The sequence below is a fragment of the Bidens hawaiensis genome, unplaced genomic scaffold (genome assembly GCF_021521415.1).
Source record: "Bidens hawaiensis isolate Kalapana, Puna unplaced genomic scaffold, B.hawaiensis_p1.1 tig00000284_1, whole genome shotgun sequence".
NCBI lineage: Eukaryota > Viridiplantae > Streptophyta > Magnoliopsida > Asterales > Asteraceae > Bidens > Bidens hawaiensis.
In genome coordinates, this window is record NW_027491022.1 from 7,299,360 (window position 1) to 7,325,157 (window position 25,798).

Genomic DNA, 25,798 nt, shown 5'->3' on the forward strand with positions numbered 1-25,798 from the left:
CTTCACTGATTCTACCAATATTCAAGCTCTCCTTGTTGAACCTAGTGATGAAGTTTTCCAATGATTAGTTGTCTCGTCGGACAACACTCAGGATCTCCGATGAATCCCTGGTATGTTTACGCTGCTGACTGAAATGCTGCGAAAATTTTGCTACCAAGTCATCCCAGCTATTAATTTGACCGTCTGGTGGTTTCTCAAACCATTCTCTGGTTGCTCCTGTTAGTGTCAATGCGAACATATGACACCAATAGGGCAGCATCCATCCGTTCACTCCCCCAACTGTTGTGAAGTTCAGCAAATGATCGCTCGGATCAGTCATCCCATTGTATTTTCCCAAATTACTCGGGATTTTGATATTTGTTGGGAAAGGGGCGGTGGCTATCCGCGGAATGAACTTCGACTTTTCCGCAAATGCCACGGGGAGGTATGGTTTGGTGAAGTCTTCTTCTGCATCGCTGAAGTATTCAGCATGTTTTAACGGCTTGGGGCGACTGGAGGTTCCCTTGCCATAGTCCCAGCTGTCGTCACTCGCGTAATCGTCTTCTTGAAACGTTTCTTTTTGCCGAGTATCTCGTATGGTTCTGTGAGATAGAGTACGCTGAGTGTGGTGACTTCTTTCGCGGCTTTTTGCAAGCGAACAGCCAGCTGATCTAGAGTTGTCTTCCAACTCTAGGTCTTGGGTGCGCCGGGGTGCTGGTGGCGGAGACAGAGATGGTGAGTCGTACGTCAGCGTTCTGGCTTGAACCTGATCTCGCCTTACTCTTTGCTCATACTCCTCTTTTAGCTGATGTTTCTCTTGTTGGTACCACTCTTCTGGGGTGAGAATGTTTTTACCAGACCTGGCCTGAAAAGTTCTCGTTTCGTCCCCATCGTATCTGGGAAATTCTCCGGCTCCGTCTTCCAGAGCCGGAGTTTGAGTGGTCTGATGAATCTCGGTGACTTTGTGCCTTGGGAACTCTCCGGCCCGGTCTTCCCAGACCGGGGTTTTGGTGTTCCTGCGGGGTGCAAAGTCTTCAAACCTTGGAACTTCTCCGGTCTTGTTTTCGAATACCGGAGTTCTGGTGCTCCGGCGAGGTTCCTTCGACACCTGTTCTTCATGGACTGATTCGTCCAGAATTTCAGTATGATGGGATCTTGCCGGAGCAGCAGAAGGCTATTGGTTCTGACTCATCTTCAGATCACAGTGAATAAAAAAAACCGTAAAAAACCGTGTATCTAGCTAAAACCGGATGGCGCCAATGAAGAAATACTAGATCGAACTGGATAGTCCGACCGGGTATTTCCCAGATGTGAGTATTCTGAAGTGTTATGAGAACAGATCCAAGTTGATGCCACAAAACAGAACACCGTTGAGTCCCGTTACGGGAAGGACAGAGTGGGGTGTCTTCCCATAACCACCCTCCGGCGTGAGAATCATTACTATATCTTAATCGAAAATAATACGAGTACCGGTATATAGCGTAAGGCTTGAGAGTGTGAACGAATACCTTGAAGAAATGATCTTCGTATTTATAGCCGAAGTTGGAGGGAAGGTGATTGGTGGAGTTGCCACTGTCAAGTTATTCTCTCTCTGCCTGGATGGACACGTGTCGAGCCTTCATTCGATGTGACAGCCTGGACCCGTTTATGGTATATCCATTATCTGTGCACATCGTGGGATGGCTATTACGTGTCCAGGTGTCCTCTTTCCACTGGCCGATGTCGCTATCAGGAGGTTTTGAGGGAATTTTCTAGAAGTAGTTTGTTACAACCACTCTTCCATATCATGTGGGGATCATACGTGTGATGAGTCCCTTGAGTTGTTTTGTGGATTCCTTCCACGGATGCTCGTCCACGGGTTATAATGGAGATCCACAAAGCGTGTCTTGGATTGTGGATGGCTTTACCAGTCCACGTGTTCCTCGCGCGGATGCCTTTTGGCGATCCGCGGGTTGGGTAATGGATCCGTGGGTGGCGGATGTCTTTTGACGATCCGCGGGTCTGATAAGAGATCCGTGGGTAGCTTTGCTACCATCTCTCTATAAGTACGTACGTACAAACATTTTTCAAGTAAATATATGTTTTTACTATAACTAGATAAAAAAAAGCAAGAAATTTCTATGATGACACCCGTAGCTCTTTATATGGGCCTCACCTAGCTATTTGGCCATGGTAGCTTGAATCTCAGTGTTTCACTTCGGTTAATCAAGTTATTTTACGGTTTGCTGATTTACGTTTATGTACATTTTAGATGGTGGAAGGATTTGGACTTGCAAAATAAGCTACCTTATGTTCGAGACAGATTGGTAGAAAGCTATTTCTGGATGCTGGGAATCTATTTTGAGCCTGAGCATTCTCGTACAAGGATGTTCTTAACGAAAAGTTGCACACGGTTGGTCGTTTTAGATGACACGTTTGATAATTATGGTATCTATTAAGAAATTGAGATCTTTACTGAAGCTGTTCAAAGGTAGACATTGGACATGTTTTTTCTCTCTTAATTAATTAGCGATATATAGTTGTTTGTTTTTATTAAGAGTAGAGTGTCATTTTAGTACTTGTGGTTTGACAAATAATGTGAATTTAATTCAAAAAGTCTATTTTTTGCATACGCATCATCAATGTTTCTCAATTTTTGCCAATTACATCCAAATCACTAAACCCGTTAAATTAAATCGTTAAGTAAGGAGTAGACATGTATTTTCACTCTTTCTTTATTAGATGAATACAGTATCCACATCTTTCCTAAAGTTGCACATTTGTGAATTTTGTCTAAAAATATTTTTTTTCGCAATTAGACCCTCGATGTTTCCCAACGGTTGCCAATTTCGTCAAAGTTGTAAACTCGGTCTAAATTCAACGTTAACTCAGGGATGTTACTATCCTTTTACATGTTGTTTATTATTATTATTATTATTATTATTATTATTATTATTATTATTATTACACTGAGCTAAACCGTTTATATGCCTAAAAATAAAGAAAAATAAATAAACGGATACTATATTGGATTCAAACATAGGAATCATGAGATATTATATATGTTATCAAACAAACACATAATAATAATAATAATGTAAACACACATGTAAAAGGACAATAACACCTCTGAGTTAACGTTGAATTTAGACCGAGATAAAAATTTGAATGAAATTGGCAACGATTTTTTCCCAAGGTCTAATTGCGAAAAAAATATTTTGGACGAATTCGCAAATGTGACCAAACCTCAGGGGACTACTTTGACACTTTACTCATATAATAAAGAAATAGTGAAAATACATGTCTATTCCTGATTTAACGATTAAATTTAATGGGGTTAGTGATTTGGATGTAATTGCCAAGAATTGAAAAATATGGATGGTCCAAATGTAAAAATAAACTTTTTAAACTAAATTCACATTATTTGTTAAACTATAAGGACGAAAATGACACTTTACTCTTGACAAGACAAATAGTTATATACCATTAATTAGTTAATGAGAGTTTTGTGAATATAATTTAATAATCCAAACGACTAGGAGTTAGTCACCAACAATTATTCATATTTCGAGTAGTGACATTTCAAACTTTTTCTTTGGTTTTCTAGCACAATCACTTAAACAGAAAATTATCTTTGCATGTCCCTAACTTTCATTTATAGCCCTTAGAAGCAATTTACAATCTTCTAGTTGGGATAAAATTTGTTAAATGTTTATTAGGACTAAAACGTTACTTTTTTTTTTGTTGGAGTGGGGTTGGCCTTGGCCACAAATGTTTATACTTTATGTTGACAAAATAAATTAGGAAAATGTTAAAATACGAAGGAAGAAAAAAATGAGAAGAACAAAAAGGATTTGTAGCTATACAAAAGACCCTTTTAGCAAAAATTTAAATCAAATAATAAAAAAAAACCATAACTCCAAATATATATATATATAAAGCACGCAAAAAAATTTGAAAACTCAAATGTTTCCTCCGTCATTCTCGTTCCCAAAAAAAGACGACGAAAAGACACAATGGCGAGATCAAAGAGACAATGACAAAAATGAACAAAATACACTATTATAACTAAAAAAGGCACAATAATTCGCAAAATATAACACAATGACGAACAAAATATAACACAATGTTGAGTAATATAACACAATATCAATAAAAATAAGACACAATCAATGACGAAAATAAACACAAAACAAAATGATAAACAAAAAGACATAATGATCTGTTTCCCTCAACATTGTGTCTTTTTTTATCCTTTTAAACGAGGAAGACGGTGGAAACATTTTTGTGTTTCTACTTTTTCGTTTTTTTATTAAATTTTGAGTTATGATTTTTTTAATTTTTTTAGAGGTTTTTTGTGTGACTATAAATCATTTTAATCTTTCTCATTTGTGTCCCCTTTTATAGAATAGCTTGACCCTACAAATTATTATTAAGCAATGAGTCATAGTTTGAATTATTAAAGTTCAATTTACCAATTAATTTTTATAATACATCAATATTAATTTAATGCTAATTGTATATATATATTTCCAGATGGTCAATAAACTGCATGGATATGCTTCCAGAATACATGAAACTAATATATCAACAACTTCTAACTCATCATCAAAAAATGAAGGAGTCATTGGAAAAAGAGGGAAAATCATTTCAAATCCACCATGTTATGGAGATGGTTACAGCATTTTCATATAGTTGTCTTTCCTAACACTCTATTTTCGGATTTAAAATGCAAGGAATAAAAATGATAAGATTGGATAGGGAAAGAAAAGAAAAGAAATTATATATTTAAAAGACATTCTCGAGTTAAAATAAAAGAAACGAAAAGAAAGTTTTAATTACCTTCTTGAGTTAGATAGTAAGGAAAATATAGGAAAAAAATTGTAACTTTACAGGCATGCCCTCATTATTGAGTTACATAGGAAGGAAAAGATATGGTAAATTAGTAAAATTATACATGGCTATAAACTTTTCTTCAAAATCAGACCATATTTGGTTGGAAAGTTTTGGAGGAAAAATGACTTAAATTTTCTTTTCATTCTCTTTCTTTTCTTTTAAAGAAAAAACTCAAGAATAAAAAAATTCAAATATATCTTTAAATAAAAAATTCAAAAATACATAGTAAAAAAATTAAAATTGGTTAATGATGTGTGAATTGTGATACACTTCAATTGGGATGTATGCAAAAAAGTATACGCGTAGCATCTTTTTGGAAGCTAAATGGTTACAAGAGGGTTACATGCCAACATTAGAAGAGTACCTTTCAAATGCAACGATAACTGTCGGCCAACCCATAATGATAGCGAGATCTTATGTTGGCAGGAGCGATATGGTCAATGAGGAAACCTTCCGATGGGTCGCCACAAATCCTTCAATTGTTAAAAGCTTCGTCTTTAATTTTCAGGCTTATGGATGATATTGCCACCCACGAGGTACTACTATAATATACATGCTAATGTTTTTTTTACTCTGGCCCTAATTTTCCCAAAATCACCAGAAATTAAGGCCATAATTAAGGTCTACCTGCGCTTGATTAGGGCCGACTAGGTCCAACTACATATTCCCTGCCAGTTAACTAAAAATTAATTAGTTAGTAGCCGACTAGCGATTAATCACGACTATCGTTGGTTTGTAAAACACCGATTATATTTAAATTTTTAAATCATAAAAGTTCTTGTTTTTATGGTATAATAAATGTGAACATTGTGTATGTTCCTCTTCTGAAATTGTTAACTAAATCCTTAGTTAATTACGAAGTTATAACCTTTCATCTTTGATAAGGTACCCCCAAACCTCTTCCACCCCTCTCTCTCTCTCTCTCTCTCTATATATATATATATATATATATATACACACACACTTACGACAAACTCATTTGAGTGTTGTATGTGGTGCGGTAGAAACACATTTTTATTCAACGGTTTATGCTCGAAGCACGAGAATGATTTCACGCTGATATGGTAAAACCGGTCTATAAAAATTTAATCAAACCTAGATGCTCTAATTTTAAATCTATAAACCTAGACTCTCCTAATGCTAGACCATAAGACAGCCAAGTGCACGTATCAAATGTAGTAAAGCCTAACAAAGTCTAGATATCGAACCCAAAGGATTTTAGTGACACCTAAACTAGACTCTATTTAAAAACTTAATGATTTTAATGATTGGGAATTTAACTAATTAAAAGAAAACAACATTGACTGACTTAAACGCAATGACCTAGACGAACTCAAAGCTATGAGAAACACTACCTACGTTCAGAATCATACTTGTAGCACTTAGATTTCTCTCGGAAATGGAAACTATGATGAAACCGGGATCTTATAATACGAAACCCTTGAGCGATCTAGTGGATCCCTTCTCATTCTCTGGGTGTGACCTAAAAGGAAACCTAAGGGGAGTGTAAATATATTGGTTCGTCATATTACCTGCCAATTTCTCCAACAATACTAAAGTACCATAAAAGACAGTTCACTAGTCGTTCTCACTATTCCAATACAACCTTAAGTGCAAGGGGTAACCTAAAAACAATTGACGAACATGAAATTAAAGTGAAACTAGGGAAATCTAGGAAAGCCTTGTGTCAGATCGTTTAAACCTAAACACCCAGCCCCAAAGATAACCTGACCATCTATCACCTGTCAGCTATCTATATATGTTGAATATAAATCTCTAACAAATTACCAACCAATGTCCTTACGGATTGCTACACCTAGCATAACCATAAATAATCACAAACATATAGTAAGCGATCTAAATGTGAAACTATAACTGAAAAAACATTCAATAAGAAGCATACAGGACAATAATCAATAGTAAATTAGAAAAAAATATCCATACGCATGATATCAATTGCAATCAAGTTTTTTACTTTAGTATTAAGTCATCAATAAGATCAATAAACCGATAAAAATTCCCAATCACGAAGTAATCATCAAAAACCTAGGTAGTTCGGGAATTTAGCTAACAATCATCAAGAATAGTATCAAAGAATCATAATCATGCAAATACAAGTTCTGGAATATATGAAAACACAAGAAAAACCGAATAAGCGAACCCAAGACTCGCTAACCGGCCTTTACCTTCTTGATCCCGAACACTGTCTTGCTCCCAAATCGCCCCAAGTGTCCCAGAGGGATGGCTAAAGATTGAATGAATAGATTAGGGTTATAAAATCATTTAAATAGGGTTTTTACAACCTTTTGCCAACAAACAGGTCCCCCCGCGCTACGCGAGGGACAGTGCTTGACCTGCCACCAAAAGTGACCGACATAATAGTAGACCGACGTGATTTTGGTGATTTTGGAGGTCCTTCGTGCATCGCGGGGGAATCCCTTAAGTACTCCCCGCAGCGTTGGGGAGCTCAAATTTAGCAAAACTCGTTTTCTTCGTAAAATCTTCTTTTTAGCTCCGTTTTCCTCCTGTTTTTTCCTACGTCTTCGTATTTCAACCTTGTATCATGTCATCTTCAAGTATCTTCATTTAAAATCCATTTTTATTTTCTAATTTTATTTCTTCACTCTCGTGCATTGATGTGCTAAATATGGTCTATTAAAACTTAACCTAACCTAGACGCTCTAGTTTTAAATTTATAAACCTAGACTCTCTTAATGCTAGACCACTAGACATACAAGTGTACCTATAGACTGTAGTAAAGCCTAATTAAGTCAGGGTTATCGAACCCACAAGACACTAGTGACACCTAAACTAGACTCTGACTAAGAACTTAATTATTTTACTAATTAAACAAATGACTAATTAAACTAAAAAGACACTGACACTAACAGACTTCAACTCGATTATCTAGATGAACTCAAAGATTGGAGAAGCACTACCTAGTTTTAGAAATCTACTGGTAACTTTTGAAGTTATTTCGGCTGTGGAAACTATGATGGAACCAGGATCTTAAAATACGACACCCTTAGACAACCTAGTGAATCCCTGATTATTCTCCGGTTGTGACCTAAAAGGACCCTGAGGGGTGTGTAAACTTAACGGTTGGTCGGATTACCTGTCAATCTCTGCAACAATGCTAAAGTATAGACCCCTTTTTACTCTGATAGTATCATAGATTGCGCCAATGCAGAAGAAACGAATGCATTTTATACTATAGTATTAAATAATCTGAAGTTAAGTGAACTAGATCTTACGGAGCCTGCTATTGTATGACATGATTCGCATCTAATCACAGAAAAGATTTTCTTTAAGTGAACAAGCCTAAGATAGATTTCCTGTCAGTCTCACTACTCAATATGTAACACCCAGCTTTACACATAAAAATTTAGATATGAAATAACTCAAAATGACTAACAAATATGAAAAATAATTTTTAGGTAAATAAGGTCTCTTAATATTATGAAATAATAATAGTAATATATGACAAAAAGCTAAAGAATTGAAAGTACTCGTGTGCAGTGATGCAAAAAGATACGAAAAATAAAATTAGTAATAAATAATAATAATATTAATATCATATGACAAAAAAAATCAATTAACAAACACACGTGGTGTGCTTTTGAGAGTCCTCCTCAATAATTCATATACTTGTATATAATAAATAAAAGCGTAAACCGACTAGGAATGTCGGCTCATATTGCTTGTATAAAACAAGTTAGATTAATTCATATTGATGTACGAATACCTTTCAACCTTCTCTCAACTCACAGGTAAATATTTTATCTTTAACTCTAGTTATAGACATAATGTAATATAATATTAGTATTAAAGTTATATTATATATATGTATATATATATATAATATTAGTAGTAAGAAAAGAGTTTAGGATTATGACCAGGATAGGTGGTGAGTGGCTCGACCCTAGTCTAGGTATGGATTAATCACCCATGCTTAAACTAGGTAGGTTTGTTCCAAGCCAACCATGATTATGACTAGTTAACGATATCATTGCTTGACATTAGATTACCTTGACTTGTAACAGGACCAAAGGACAGTACCTGTTGTGTTAACTATTACACCAGTGAGTTATCAAGACTACTTTTTAACTGTGATAGTATACTTGTATTGTCAAACTAGTAATAATGAAAATGTTGCAATATGCGTATATCGGTGGGGGTATAAAGGATCCTTGTATACTTAATGGACATGTTACGAAAAGCTGAATAGGGCAGGGGTGCCCAGCATGGGGTAACCATGTGCTTAGTAACGAACTCCATACTTACATGATTGCTGGGGGGAACAGTGATGTCCGTGGCCCGGTGGTTGTGGTAATCCATGGTAGGCACGTGTTGCTCTTGGACCTAATTATCACAACCCATATTGTGTACGCATAATTATAAATATATGTTTTATAAATCTTGTCTCATGAGCTCACCAGCAATAGCTGACTTGTTTTAAGTATACGTATCACAGGTGAACCATGAGGAAGCTTAGAGCTACGTGGTGATGAGCAATATCGGAGACCAAGAAGTTCTTAGGTTTTAATGTTATTATAAATGGTGACTTGATGTACTTGAGGATTTTATAGTTTAAAATAAACTTTGTGTTTTCTTCCGCTGTTAAGCTGTATCAATTGTGCATTGACACCCGGGATCCGGGTGGGGTGTTATAGTTGGTATCAGAGCTTGAGGTTTTAGCGAATTAGGTATTACAATAAGAATACCTAAGCTTTAACCAGTAGAGCTCAAGACTAGGACCTACCCTAGTGAGAGTCAAAAATTTATATAATTACGTTTAAATATTTTACTTGCAGGAATAATGCCAGGAAAAGGAAAAGGAATAGGAAAGGCATTGTTACTTAGGTTTGGTAAGAAAAAGCCTAAGTCACCCGAATTGTCATCTTCTGATAGTTCTGAACAAGAAACACCTGAGGCACCACCTAGTTTTACTTATGACCCGAATATTGTACACCAACATAGTCCTATTTTACCGCCACCCGAATCATACCCACTTCCCTTTCCTATATCACCTCACATACAGAATCTCCAAACCTTAGTATTTGTTCCCTTTCTTCAGATACTAGTCTATTTGATTATTTTGCCAGCCCATCCTTTAGCGACACTCGTTCCCCCTTTAACCCTTATGAAGTAGAGAGAGCAGGGTTAAAATTATACCCTACATCTGAAGAAGCTGAGCCTTCTAAAGAAAGTCCCGTAGTACGATAAAGAACCCCCTCTCCTCATATAGGATTGCCGCCCCTACACCCAGATGACCTAATACTAGTAGAAGAACCAAACCCAAATTAAAAGCATGAAAAAGTGTGGGTGTTCCCGCAAGTTACCAAAGAGATTATGAGAATAGAATAGCACGGTTAGAAGCAGATAAACGTAGAATGGAGGAGGAAAAACGCCGTATGGAAGAAGAAAGGCATCGGTTAGAAGAAGAACTTAAGAAGGAAAAGGAAAACAAATCGGGAAATAAGTCTATTATAGGGAAAGCAATTTCAGAACTTATGGGATGGAACAAGAAGAAATAAAGCAATCTATATTATGTGTTGTTTTATATAATAGTAATAAGTTTCTATAATAGACTTGCATAATATTGTAAAATAGTTGTAATGCTTTTGTATTATAAATAAAGTTTGTTTCCTATTAATTAGAGGAATAACCTATGTATGAATATTATAGGAAAAGATATACACAATGTCAGAGCACATAAGTAATCAAAACATGAATGTGGGAAATGAAAATTCCAATAGAACTCAAACTCCCTCCCAAAATATCAAGGCCATGAGTAATGCCGGATCATTTCTAAACGAGGAAGCAATCCACAAAATTGCCCTCGAGGTAGCAAAAATAATGAACACAACACAACTAAAGAAAGATACTGAGAAACCAAAAGACAAATCAGAAGAAAGCTCAACCGCATCCACACCAGTACAAAGGGAAAGAAAAATTGAGAAAGGTGAAAGTAAGTATAAAGAATGCACTTACAAAAATTTCATGTCCGGCAAGCCTTCTCTATTCGACGGCAAGAAAGGAGCCGTTGATGCCCAGGATTGGTTGAGTAAAACAGAATCCGTCTTGGACATTTGTGATTGCAATGAGAGTAATAAAGTTCGGTTTGCTATATCTATGTTTGAACATGAAGCGCTTTACTAGTGGAATATTGTGGTACGAACGAAAGGGAAAAATATTGCCAAGCAGATGAGCTGGGAAGAGTTTGTTCGAGAATTTCTTGCCAAATTTTGTCCACCTAGTGAGACAGAACAAATGGAATTCGAATTCTATCAATTAAAGATGGGAAGTAAGACCTATCGAGAATATGTCACCCGATTTAATGAATTGTCTCGACGGGTTCCCCATCTAGTTAGATCAGAGCGTCAGATGATAAATAGGTTTATGGCAGGGTTACCTTCTGAAATAAGAATATTTATCAAGTCTAAATCCCCAAAGAGTTTTTCAGAGACAGTAGAAGCTGGCGCAGTCATAGCAGCTGAGATTATACGCCGACAAGCTGAATCCCCTACATTCAAAAGAAAGTGGGAGGAAAATAAAGGAGAAAACCAGAATAACAACTTTAAGAAACCAAGAGAGATACCATAATGCAAAATATGCAAAAGACACCACTCAGGAATTTGTCGTTTCCAAGCATGTCCCAATTGTAAGAAAACGGGTCACAACCTTCAGGAATGTAAGGAAAAGAGGAGATGCTTTGAATGTGGTGATCCTAACCACTTAAAACCTGAATGCCCAAAGTTAAAGAAAGACAACAATCAACAGGCAAATAGACCTAAGGGACGTGCATTCGTGTTAACCACTAATGAAGCTCAAAATGTCCTAAATGTCGTTACAGGTACGTATCCTGTCAATAATGTGTACGCTCGAGTATTGTTTGATACCGGAGCAAATAGGAGTTTAGTATCAACTACGTTTAAACCATATTTGGATCAAGAATCTCAAAATTTGGACCATACATTTGTAGTGGAAATGGCTGATGGGAGTCAACGAGAAATAGTTGATATTATTAAAAATTGTACAATAAGTTTAAACGCTCATACAATTCCTATAGATTTAATGCCCATGGAACTAGGGGAATTTGATATAGTTATAGGAATGGATTGGCTAGACCTTTATCAGGCAAAAATCATTTGTGATAAAAAGATAGTACGACTAAGACTACGTGATGGTAAGAGGATAGTCGTATCAGGAGACCGAACGGATAAGATCAAGAAGAACATTATCACTGTAATGCAAGCCCACAAATGCTTAAGAAAGGGATGCATTGCTTTTCTAGCATATGTCATAAACACTGTGGAGAAACAAAAGATTGGTGATGTACCTATAGTTAAGGAATACACTGAGGTATTTCCAGAAGAACTTCCAGGATTACCACCAGATCAACAAGTCGATTTTAGAATTGACCTAATTCCCGGAACGACGCCAATTGCTAAAACCCTGTACCGTTTAGCTCCAACAGAAATGCAAGAGATTAAAAAGCAACTACAAGAGCTACTTGATAAAGGATTTATTCAGCCGAGCTCGTCACCATGGGGAGCCCCAATTCTATTTGTGAAAAAGAAAGACGGAACAATGCGTATGTGCATTGATTATAGAGACTTAAATAAAGTCACCATAAAGAACAAATAACCGTTACCAAGAATCGATGATTTGTTTGATCAATTACAAGGGGCAAGTTATTTTTCAAAAATAGATTTAAGGTCTGGATATCACCAAGTAAAAGTGACACAAGAAGATGTACCTAAAACAGCTTATAGAACAAGGTACGGTCACTATGAGTTCTTGGTGATGCCCTTTGGACTAACAAATGCACCTGCAATATTCATGGATCTTATGAACCGAATATGTAAACCTTATCTAGATAAATTTGTGATCGTCTTCATTGATGACATCTTAATCTACTCTAAGAACAAACAAGATCCCATGAGCAACACCTCAAAGCGATCCTTGAACTTCTTAAAAAGGAAAAACTTTACGCAAAATTCTCGAAGTGTGAATTTTGTTTACGGGAAGTTCAGTTTTTGGGTCATGTGATTAACGAACAAGGTATACAAGTAGACCCTGCAAAGATTGAAGTGATCAAAAATTGGGAGGCACCTAAGAATCCCACAGAAACTTGAAGATTTTTGGGATTAGCAGGATACTACAGAAGATTTATCCAAGTTTTTTTCCAAAATTGCTATACCTTTAACCAAATTAACCCAAAAGGCTTCTAAGTTTGTATGGGATTTGAAACAAGATGAAGCTTTCAACACTCTGAAACAAAAGTTATGTAGTGCCCCAATACTATCACTTCCCGAAGGAACCGAAGACTTTGTTGTGTATTGTGATGCGTCCCACTATGGAATGGGCTGTGTACTTATGCAGAGAAGCAAAGTGATTGCCTATGCATCTCGCCAGTTGAAAAACCACGAACAAAATTACACCACCCATGACATAGAATTGGGTGCGGTGGTATTCGCATTAAAAATCTGGAGACATTACTTGTACGGGACTAAATGCACAATCTATACAAATCATAAAAGTCTCAAACACATATTTGAGCAAAAGGAGCTCAATATGCGTCAACGAAGATGGATGGAACTGTTAAGTGATTATGATTGTGAAATACAATACCACTCGGGTAGGGCAAATGTGGTTGCAGATGTGTTAAGTAGGAAGGAAAGACCTCAACCGATAAGAATCCATGCATCCAAAATCGAAGTTAAAATAAATCTATTAGATCAAATTAAGAATGTGCTGCAAGAAGCCTTGAAAGAAAATTTTATTAAGAAAGAAAGAATGATTGGAAGACAAAAGTTGTTGAATCTAGGAAACGATGGTATATTAAGATTCAACAACCGTATATGGGTCCCTAGCCTTGGCGGATTGCAAGATATGGTATTAGAGGAAGCCCATAAGTCAAAATACACGGTACACCCTGGTAGTGATAAAATGTATAAGGATTTAAGAAGCGGCTACTGGTGGCCGGGAAATGAAAAGAATTATTGCACGTCATGTTGAGAAATGCCTTACTTGTCTTAGAGTCAAGTCAAAACATCAGAAACCATCTGGCTACTTATAACAACCTGAAATTCCAGAATGGAAATGGGATAAGATAACGATGGACTTTGTTACTAAACTCCCAAGATCAAGTCATGGATATGACACCATATGGGTGATAGTTGACAGATTGACTAAGTCTGCTCACTTCCTGCCAATTCGTGAAGATTATGAAATGAACAAACTAGCTCAATTATACATAAAAGAAATAGTTTCACGACATGGAATACCCATATCAATTATATCAGATAGAGATAGTCGCTTTACATCAAGATTTTGGCAGAGTTTCCAACAAGAACTAGGAACAAAACTTAATCTAAGTACTGCTTATCACTCTCAGACCGATGGACAAAGTGAACGGACTATTCAAACGTTGGAAGACATGCTTCGAGCATGTGTGATTGATTTTAGCGGAAGTTGGGACAATCACCTACCTTTAATTGAGTTCGCTTACAATAATAGTTATCATGCTAGTATTAAGGCAGCACCCTATGAAGCCTTATATGGAAGAAGATGTCGAACGCCTATCTGTTGGACCGAAGTAGGTGAGAGTCAACTATTAGGACCAGAAATCATCCAAGAAACAACTGAAAAGATAAAACAAATTAAAGAAAAGATGAAAAGCGCACAAGATCGCCAGAAAAGTTATGCGGATCAAAGAAGAAAACCTCTAGAATTTCAAGTAGGCGATAATGTACTGTTAAGGGTATCACCACTAAAAGGAGTTATTCGATTTGGGAAGAGAGGAAAACTAAAACCACGATACATTGGACCAAACGAGATAACAGCCCGAGTCGGACTAGTAGCATACCGACTAAAACTTCCCGCGGAATTAAGTGGAATACATGACACATTTCATGTGTCAAATTTAAGGAAATGTTTAGTAGACGAAGCCAAAAAAATATCACACGAGAATGTTCATATAAATGAAAAACAAAAATTCGTGGAGGAACCATTTCAAATTGAAGACAGACAAATACGAAAGTTGCGCAAGAAAGAAATTTCTTTAGTAAAAGTAAAGTGGAATGCACGACACGGCCCTGACATGACATGCGAACTTGAGGATGAGATAAAGGAAAAATACCCTCAACTTTTTAAATAAAAGAAATTTCGTGGACGAAATTTTTATAAGGTAGGGAGAGTTGTAACACCCAGCTTTACACATAAAAATTTAGATATGAAATAACTCAAAATGACTAACAAACATGAAAAATAATTGTTAGGTAAATAAGGTCTCTTAATATTATGAAATAATAATAATAATAATAATAATAATAATAATAATAATATATGACAAAAAGCTAGAGAATTGAAAGTGCTCGTGTGCAGTGATGCAAAAAGATATGAAAAATAAAATTAGTAATAAATAATAATAATATTAATATCATATGACAAAAAAATCAATTAACAAGCACACGTGGTGTGCTTTTGAGAGTCCTCCTCGATAATTCATATACTTATATACAATAAATAAAAGCGTAAACCGACTAGGAATGTCGGCTCATATTGCTTGTATAAAACAAGTTAGATTAATTCATATTGATGTACGAATACCTTTCAACATTCTCTCAACTCACAGGTAAATATTTTATCTTTAACTCTAGTTATAGACATAACATAATATAATATTAGCATTAAAGTTATATTATATATATATATATATATATATATATATATATAATATTAGTAGTAAGAAAAGAGTTTAGGATTATGACCAGGATAGGTGGTGAGTGGCTCGACCCTAGTCTAGGTATGGATTAATCACCCATGCTTAAACTAGGTAGGTTTGTTCCGAGCCAACCATGATTATGACTAGTTAACGATATCATTGCTTGACATTAGATTACCTTGACTTGTAACAAGACCAAAGGACAGTACCTGTTGTGTTAACAACTATTACACCAGTGAGTTATCATGACAACTTTTAAACTGTGATAGTATACTTGTATTGTCAAACTAGTAATAATGAAAATGCTGCAATATGCGTATATCGGTGGGGGTATAAAGGATCCTTGTATACTTAATGGATATTTTACGAAAAGCTGAATAGGGCAGGGGTGCCCAGCATGGGGTAACCATGTGCTTAGTAACGAACTCCATACTTACATGATGGCTGGGGGGAACAGTGATGTCCGTGGCCCGGTGGTTGTGGTAATCCATGGTAGGCACGTGTTGCTCTTGGACCCAATTATCACAACCCATATTGTGTACGCATAATTATAAATATATGTTTTATAAATCTTGTCTCATGAGCTCACCAGCAATAGCTGACTTGTTTTAAGTATACGTATCACAGGTGAACCATGAGGAAGTTTAGAGCTACGTGGTGATGAGCGATATCGGAGACCAAGAAGTTCTTAGGTTTTAATGTTATTATAAATAGTGGCTTGATGTACTTGAGGATTTTATAGTTTAAAATAAACTTTGTGTTTTCTTCCGCTGTTAAGCTGTATCAATTGTGCATTGACACCCGGGATCCGGGTGGGGTGTTACACAATACACTCTAAAGTGCAAGGAGTAACCTAAAGACAGTCGATAAGACACGGATTGTTGGTATCTTGCGTAGCGTATATATATATGTTCGTAGTAGCATATAAGTTTGGTTGCTTATATATACTAGTTCGTAATCACATTTACAACTTGAATGAGAATCATGATTTGAATTTTACATGGTATCAGAGCATCTTACTCGATACGATTCCGCATAAACTTCAATTCATCGTTCGATCTCGTTTCTCATTCCATTTGATCTCATTTCTTTGCGATCATCTTATCTTCTTCATTTGATCTCATATTTTGTGATCATCTTATCATTTTATTCTCGATTCATTGAATCGATGTCACTTCATTCATTCCGATTTCGGTTTGAATGTCGATATCACCTTTCATTCGATCCTCTTCGATTCGAATTTTAATTTTATCCATCATCGAAATATGGTGATTTCGTTGATTCATCTTTCATTCATCTTTGTGTTAGTGATTGTCTTCATCACTTCATCCGTTCGGACCTTATTTTCCGATGTGTTCCGGCGAGATATCCGGCGGATATTTTTTGGATGTTAATCGGTTGTTAATTGATGTCTACGTTTGTTTAGGATTGATGTACGATTGTATTCATGTTCAAATCTGAGTTTGATTTGAAGTTTTCATTGATTTCGCGTTTTTCCGGCGAAGAAACCGTTTTTCGACAGCCTAACTGAATTTTTCGGCCACCACAACTGAAAATTCCTGTGAGGTTTACACATCAGATTGTGATAATCAGTTGCTTGTGAATTGATTGTGAGTGATTGTAATCATATTGCAAGTTTTGGTTTTGTAGATACATAATCATCCGGTAATAACCGTTTTTCTAGTGACAATTCCATTGAGATTCGTTTTTCCAGTTACTGAACCACTTTTTCCGGGGAAACAGTATTTTTCCGGCAACCATGGATGTGATCTTAGCGTACTCAAGTTGATTAATTAGTTCGTAATACATTTCAGATTTGTGTGTGTGCACTCAGTTCACAGTGTATTCCAGCCAATAACAGAATTTTCTAACGAAAATTTGAATTCTCCGATGCAAACAGTTTTACTGAGTCTCATCATCAGCGTATAACATCATCAGCAGATATCATATTTACATACCGCATATGCTCATCTTCATCAGCGTATACGTTGATGACATGTCTTTCTTCTCCGATTCACAACTCGCAAAAAATGCCCGGTTCCACATCATTCCGCACCCGCTTCTACCTACACTCAAACCGAGATAATCGCTAATGGTGACGCCATTTTCAAGTTGGAGTTGACGCACCTCCAACTTGCGCGGGGGTTGATATCTTGTGTAGCGTATATGTTTACTTGCCTATAAATACTAGTTTGCAATCACTTTTACAATGTGAGAATTGTGATTGAGAGTGTTGAGGATCCGTGATATGACAATATCATTGCATCATTGCCATTACGCAAGATGTTGTTGGTTAGCTGGCATGATAACATTATTATTGATGAAGCCAAGTTTGTTTTTAGCCAAAGAGCAATAGTCATTTCTAGGCTCCAAAACCGTTCCCGTCATTTTGAAACAAGAATCATGCCTGGATGATCAGACAGATGAAGGTAAAGAGGATTCGAGGAATCAATTGTTATGTCTTGAACAAAAGAACTGTTCGGGGGCTTCCATTAGGAAAACACGGAAAAACGAACCTTAAGCGTTTGAAAGAAAGGACTTGTGCGCTGGAACCAAAGGAAGAAAAAACTTATGCGCCGTATAAGTACGAAATATAAGATATACGTTGAAGAAGACTTATGCGGCGTATAAGTAAAATCAATACTTATGCGATTGAAAACAAACAAAGATATGCGCCGTATAAGTATGACTTATACGGCGTGTAAGTGTGAAAGAAGAAATTTGCTAAAAATGGAGATAATGAGTGAAAAAAGTCTAAAACTTTGAGGAAAGGATCAAGAATAAGAAAGAAACATTTTGAGAGATTTTGATGGAGTTTTGACGGTTAAAACTCTAAATGTATGAAAGGGAGATGAAAAAGAAGAATTTTACATAGAGTCACAATGACACTAGGGAATTCTAGGGAAACCTTCATGTCAGAGCGTATAAACCTAAACTCCTAACCCTGAAGACAACCTGACTATCTATCACTTCTTAGCTATCTAGATAGGTAGAATATAAAGCTCTAACAAATCACCAACCAATGTTTCTGTGGATTACTACGCCTAGCAAAAACATAAAGTAATCACAAACACACACTATGCGATTTAAACATGCATCTATAGGTGATAGACATTCAACAAGACCCATGCGAAACAGAGATCAATAATAAATCAAAACTAGATACGCGAACATAGTAGATCAATTGTAAAAAGATTCTTTACTTTAGTATCATTCCAACATTTGAAACCAAAAACCAAGATAATATCCTCAAATCACAATGTAATCATCAAAAAAACCTAGGTAGCTAGGGAGTTTAGCCATCAATCAAACTCAAGAACAAAACAAAATTATTTTGTTCAATAACTGAATTAATAATTAAAACAATAAAACTAAAGTAGAAAATAATATTTGGATGATAAATATTAATCCCGAACGCTCTTCAACCAATCAACGGGTGCTTCCTAATTCCTATCTTCTTTTCGCGATGAACAGCTCCAAGTCGTCTTCTTTCTTCCGTCGTTAATCGAACTCCACTAATTTTTTTCGTGAGACTGAGAAGGTAGCCTCCTTTTAAAATATAATTGCCGACTTCAAATTACGTTTATGTCTTTTTGACATCCCTAGCAAGCCCAAGACCACAACCTTCAAGGACGAATTGATATAACTCACCAAAACGTAAACACACAATAATTAATATTGAATAACTCGCAATATTATATAGTGGAAATATAACTCAAAAACCCCTATTACACATAACTTGTGTTTCTCTAGATGAACCCTAACTCAATTACATCTTGTGTGTTTATCTAATGTTTAACCATAATTCGGTTTATATAGACTAACCTAACTTGCTAGACAAGAAATTACCAAATATAATAAAACCCTAATTGCAACCCCATAAACCCATTACATATTAATGAATCCCACGGGCCCATAGGTCCAACCCGGTCACCTACATGTGGCAAGCCTATAAAGATGGAATTATGTCCAACAATCACCCTCCTAATTTCCGACTCGAAATAGATTGATCTTTGTCTCCAAAATTGCCTTCTTTTGCCTCGATTCTCACAGAACACCACTTGATCCGCAACTATGTTCTTTCGGCTCTCTCAAACTCGGCTATCTCAATGACGTTGTTCCTGACCATTCACTCGACTGTATGAACTCGCATATCCACTCATCTAGCTGCGATTCTTGTCATCTAATAGAGCAAACATCAGTTTTCCTTGATCTTGTTTTGTTCCCGAATCAAAACACGAACACATTATTCAAAGCAAAATCTTACCAAAAACATAACTCGTTTAACTCATATAAAACAAACTTTGAATTAAACTCGCTTGTTCAACCCGAATAAAAAACCCGAACCAATTTGCTCAACCAGTGAACAAAAATCAAGCTTAATCAAGAAAACAAAAAATATACCAGCTTGTGTCAAGTTTTCTTGAACTCCTCGTTAGAACAAGACAAGCTTCAGTTGACTTAGGGTAGAACAAAAAAACAATTTAAAGAACCCCCTTCAATTCCGATTTAAATTAGGCGGCTATCTTCAACACCTTTTTTTTTAATCCCGATCACCCCCGTACTCGACAGGCTCTTATTTCTTTCGCTCCTCCAATCGAACAATTTTAAGGTTTAGAACCAACTTGATCAAACCTCCCTCGTCATCACGGCTTTAATCAATAAACTCCAAGATCGTAACCGCTCTGATATGAATTCAAGGACGAATTGATATAATTCACCAAAACGAAAACACACAATAATTAATATTGAATAACTCTCAATATTATATATAGGAAATACAACTCAAAAACCCCTATTACACATAACTCGTGTTTCTCTAGATGAACCCTAACTCGGTTACATCCCGTGTGTTTATCTAATGTCTTACCATAATTCGGTTTATATAGATAATCTAACTTGCTAGTCAAGATATTGCCAAATATAATAAAACTCTAATTGCAACCTTATAAACCCATTACATATTAATGAATCCTACAAACCCAATATGTCCAACCCGGTTATCTACACGTGACAAGGCTATGAAGATGAAAATTATGTCCAAGAAACCTTCCTATGCTAACTTCTTTTTACACCAGCCCATAACGAAATAAATCATGGCCTGCTTCCTTCTACTCTCACGATCCACTAGCTCTTATTTAAGTTATTTTTCTTTCTCAGGCGCTGACTTCCAAATGGGGGATCTATTTAATTGTTGTAGTCATGTTTTACTCTTGATTTTGCGATTTCACTGCACCTACTTAACGAATAAAAACAATTCACTAGTATCTCATTTATTTCCATTTAACTCACTCCAAGAATCAGTAATTGAAAATATTAAAATCTTATAACAAACTTGAACACAGTTTAATAAAATATAATTATCAATCAATTTAAGAATAAAATTAAAATACAGACAACAAAAATAAAAAGTAAGAAGAAATCTAATTCATTTATTTTAGATTTGAATGGTAAAGATTAATCTAAGAGAATAGATTTATAGAAAGGACATAAAGGTAATAACCCACTTTTGTTAACTTTCAATTTCCAAATACAAGACACATGTTAATTCCCTAGTCATTTTAAAACGTCCATAATTTTTTTATTCAATATTCTTTTTTTAAAACATTCATTTTAAAACCATTTTAAACAATTTTTTTTGTAAAAAAATCGTTTTTATATATTATTAACTGTTATAAAAAAGCCAATACGTAGTTAGTGATATATATATATATATGTGTGTGTGTGTGGGATCAAATGAAATCTTTTTTTTAAAAAGAAAACTTAAAAACTCATAAAAAATTATTTTTAAATTTTTTTTGTAGTTTCTTTCTTTTTCAATATTCTTACATGTTATTGTTTAAAAAAAAACCTTGTCGGTAACCTCATCGGTGTAGTTCACATGTGTAATAATGTGCATTGCATATATGCAAAAATGTTGTATTGCATAGAATACAACACTATTGCACATATTTGATACACACTATCGTTTATATGCAATATAAGACTAATACGCACATCGAATACACAATAGTACGTGTGTGTAATACTCCCTCTGTGCCATTAAAAGTGTCCATATTTTCTTTTTTATTTGTCCCATTACAAATGTTCACTTTCAAAATTTATTTGCCAATTTCCAAGTTTACCTTAAGCACACACAACTAGCATTAATAAACAATATGGTGGACCCATTTTCCAAGGGCATTATTGTCATTTGGTTAGCAAAAAAGGTAATCATTCAATCCACCTTAAACTTTGTGTTTTTCAAACTAAGACACTTTGACCGGGACGGAGGGAGTACAACGTTAGCGCACATTTGCACTACGTCGACTTTTATTTTCTATTTTTTAATATAATACAACACTACTGCACATATGTAATACCCAAATATTGAATATATGCAATTAAACACTATTGAACATAAAAATATATAATAACACACATGTGTAATACAACAGTATCGCACAGTAATATGTATGTGCATTACAACGTTTTTTTATTATTTTTTTTACTTTTTTTATTTTTTTAATTTTTTCGAGTGAAGGGTAACAAAATTTAAGAAAAATGGCAAAAACGGAAATTTGAATTTTTTTATTTTGAATTAAAAATAATTTTTTAGGAGTTTTAAGTTTTCTCTTTAAGGATGAGTTTTCTCTTGATCCTCTCTCTCTTTCTGTGTGTGTGTGTGTGTGTGTGTGTATATATATAGACACACATGTTATATATGTATGTGTGTGTGTATATAGAGAGAGAGGTTTATTGGGGAAACCACAAAAAGTAGGGAACCATGGAATCATTGATCAAAAGAACTCCGATTTAACTCATTTCAGTGATGTTGCAAGCGGGTCGTCGAACAAGTATATTTATGTTTTAGCTTTTAAAGTTTAGAGTTTAGGGCTTAGCTTAGGGTTTAGCCTTAAAGTTTGGTTTAGCTTTATGGTTATGGTTAAGAAGTACGGTTTAAAGTTTAGATTTATGATTAGGGTTTAGAATTTCTGGTTTAAATTCATCCAGCTAACGCCACTACAATAAGTTCAATAAGAGTTAGTTTGATCAACGGTTTCCTGATTCCTACTTTTAGTTGGAGTTCGTTTGATCAATAGTTTAAGATTACAAGTGCATCCAACATATGCATAGTGTAGCTTAAGTAAGATACGACATATCGTTCAAGGATACAAACGGCCTCAATACTCAAAGTCGATCATTGTCTAATTAAATAAAAAAAAAGAGTGTATGGATAAACAAATATGTAAACAAATAAGAAATACAAATCAATCACAAGGAAGAGTCACTTAGGTTTGATCCCCCGCTCATGATACAATAGATCTCAAATTATGGATTCTCATAAGATCACTATTCAAAAGTAGAAATGGCTCCGATTAAGATTACAAATCATAAGCCTCATGGGAAAGCTGCTACGATCATATTACATGGAAACCACCTAAAGTCATTTTATGAAGTGCAGATGTGTGTGTTAGTGCAATAAAGTGAAAAGACCCAAGACATTGGTGTCAAACTTCACAACAATATTGGAAACTTGCCACTATCATATCATATGACAAGCACAACAATGTTGAGCTTAAAATATCAAGTGATGACTAAAGACAGATTTTACACACTATTATACTATGGATCCTTCGATTTGATGTTATCTCCACAAAAGTAAAACCAAGTCCTTGAATGAAGAGTATACAACCCTTTCATGCAAAGCTGGAACATTTAAAATCATATTCACAAGTCACAATATTTAAACCCTTTCTAGGTAGCTAACAATCTACATAGACAACGTGAATGTTTGAATCAACAAATACAAAGTTAGTGACTTTCTTTAATGATTTTAAAAGTTCACTTTTAATGTAGAAAGATCATTACTTGAAGTCACAAGACAGAGACCAAAACCAAGTCCATAAATGTAATCAAAAGATCAAATCAAGTTCATCTTTCCCAAGTGAATAAAGAATACTAGTCAATCATGGCAAGATGATCAAACACATCCAAGCTTTTCCGGCTTCTAGTGTTGTCCAACCTCTGTCACTTGTTTTGTTGACAATCTTTTCTATGAATTTGCTCGTTTGATCATCCAAAGTTTATTTGTTCCTGAAAATCCAAAGTAAACTCAACAAATACTAAATCTACTAGAATATTCAAGAAACAAACAAAAATAACCATTGATAGTAAAAATAATATGATTTAGGTTTGTTTTTGTTTTCTCTTGTATATTTATTTATTTATATATTTTAGGAGGAACAACAAAGAAACCACCCTCCTTCATGCATGAATGCTACAAAAGGGAAACAGGTGCATCCGAGGAGGAAGCATGTGATTTTTTTTCAGAGCAAGTCGAAGACTAATGGAAAGTTATCAATCAAAATTTGCTTAGGCCTACAGATGTTTCATTTAATCTACTTATTCCTATAATCAATTTCACGCGTGTAGCTCATCTCCTCTATAAAAACAACAATGGCTACACTCATGCTGAAGAAGAATTGATTAACCAAATCAAATCACTTTTCGTTAATTCTGTAGATGTTTAAGATTATTGTCTTGATGGAAAATATTGATATTGATTAACCAAATCAAATCACTTACGTATTCAGTGTGGTTTTTATTATATTTAGCATATACGGGTGGTACTTTATTACAATAAAAATCTTATCATGTAGTAAAGTACTTAATTGTATTGCACTATTGTTTACTTAGCATAACCCTCTCTTATCTAAAGTCTTAATCGTATTGCAGTATTGTTTATTTACGTGAATTTCAATCATTAATTTACAATGAAACTATTGGTTTGAACCCCGTGTTGCGGGGAGGGGGGCGATTTGAATTTTACGGAAAAAAAAAGACAAATTTGATTGTAGTGAAACCAAAAAACAAACTCAGCTAATTATTTAAATTAAAATTGTACTCCATCTTTTGGTTGCTATAAAACCAAAATCACACTTCATATAGAAGTTCCAAGACTTTTTATGTATATAAAAAAACGCTCAATCGTTGAACCATTTAGTAGGATAGCCTGCGAGAATGAGTCATTCTCTCGATTCGCATGTCATGAGTCATGACCACTTTGGTTCCAATGGAATGCAGATCTGCACCCAAGTAATTCCTTGTTTCTCCTTCCAATACTTTTAAGCACCTAACAATATTAATGTAAACAAAAACATTATCAACATTTCAAAACCTCAACAAATGTGACAAATTAGCAATATTATTTCCAATACTGCACCTGACAATATAAAAAAAGTTCAAAAAATACTTCAAAAAGCATGACATAACTATTGATAATAGTTTACGAAACTGGGTAGCAACTTCAAGCTGCATATTATTATCTTCTGGCCAAACCCCTGCAACCATCGCAGGTAGGTTTTCTAACTGCAATAAGCAGCTTAAAAAATTCATAAAAATTCATGTGTTCTTCAATAAACAAAATCAACAATTACGAGTGCAACACATATTTCTAACCATAAAATGTCTTGTTGCATATTCATTGACAATCTCATTTTTATCCAGTTACTTAACTCTTTTGAACCTTGTAATAAAGTCTAAGAATGCATAAAAACAAAAGGAATATTTATTTAAAAAAGTTGGCCCCCAATTGTCCCCGTTAAAAAATACTTAACGGTACTTTTTTCCGAATTTCAAACTAATGTTTTAAGGCTTGATCGGAAGGACACAACTCGATTGACGTAGAACTTAGCTCGAAACAGTGATCCAAACGACTTGAATTTTGTTAAATGTAAGTTCAAACATCCGAATTGAAGCATTGTTTTGTCATTTTGGAGCAATGTTTTGAACTAAGTTTTACATCAATCGACACGTATTCCCCTTCTAATCAAAAGCCCTAAAACATTAGTTTGAAATTTGGAAAAAAGTATAACGCCGTATGGGTACCAGGGGGGCCCCACCTTTTTAATATGGAACCGCCAGTGGCAATAAAATATATAGGGGTTATTATCGGTCAATACCATTCAATAGAGATTATTAAAATCCAATATTCCAAACACAAATACACAGAGTATATGGTTTCAAATATTGTGTGGAGTTAAAACTGTTTTTTTTATTCAAAATAGTAAATGGCGATTATATCAAGTGTGTGTCTGAATGATTGTTAGTATTTAATAATTTGAAAACCAATGCATTGTTAGTATATAAACTGGTTGTTGACTTTAAGTACGCAGCAATAGTGACAGTTCACATATTGCATTTGCAATTTGAATTTGCAAGTCAAGGGGC

General features: G+C 35.0%; 1 pseudogene; it reads left to right on the forward strand.

The window, feature by feature from the left end:
- LOC143618966 ((E)-beta-farnesene synthase-like) overlaps window positions 1-24,099 on the forward strand; it is a 36,384-nt pseudogene extending 12,285 nt beyond the window's left edge.
- The last annotated feature ends 1,699 nt before the right edge of the window (window positions 24,100-25,798 follow it).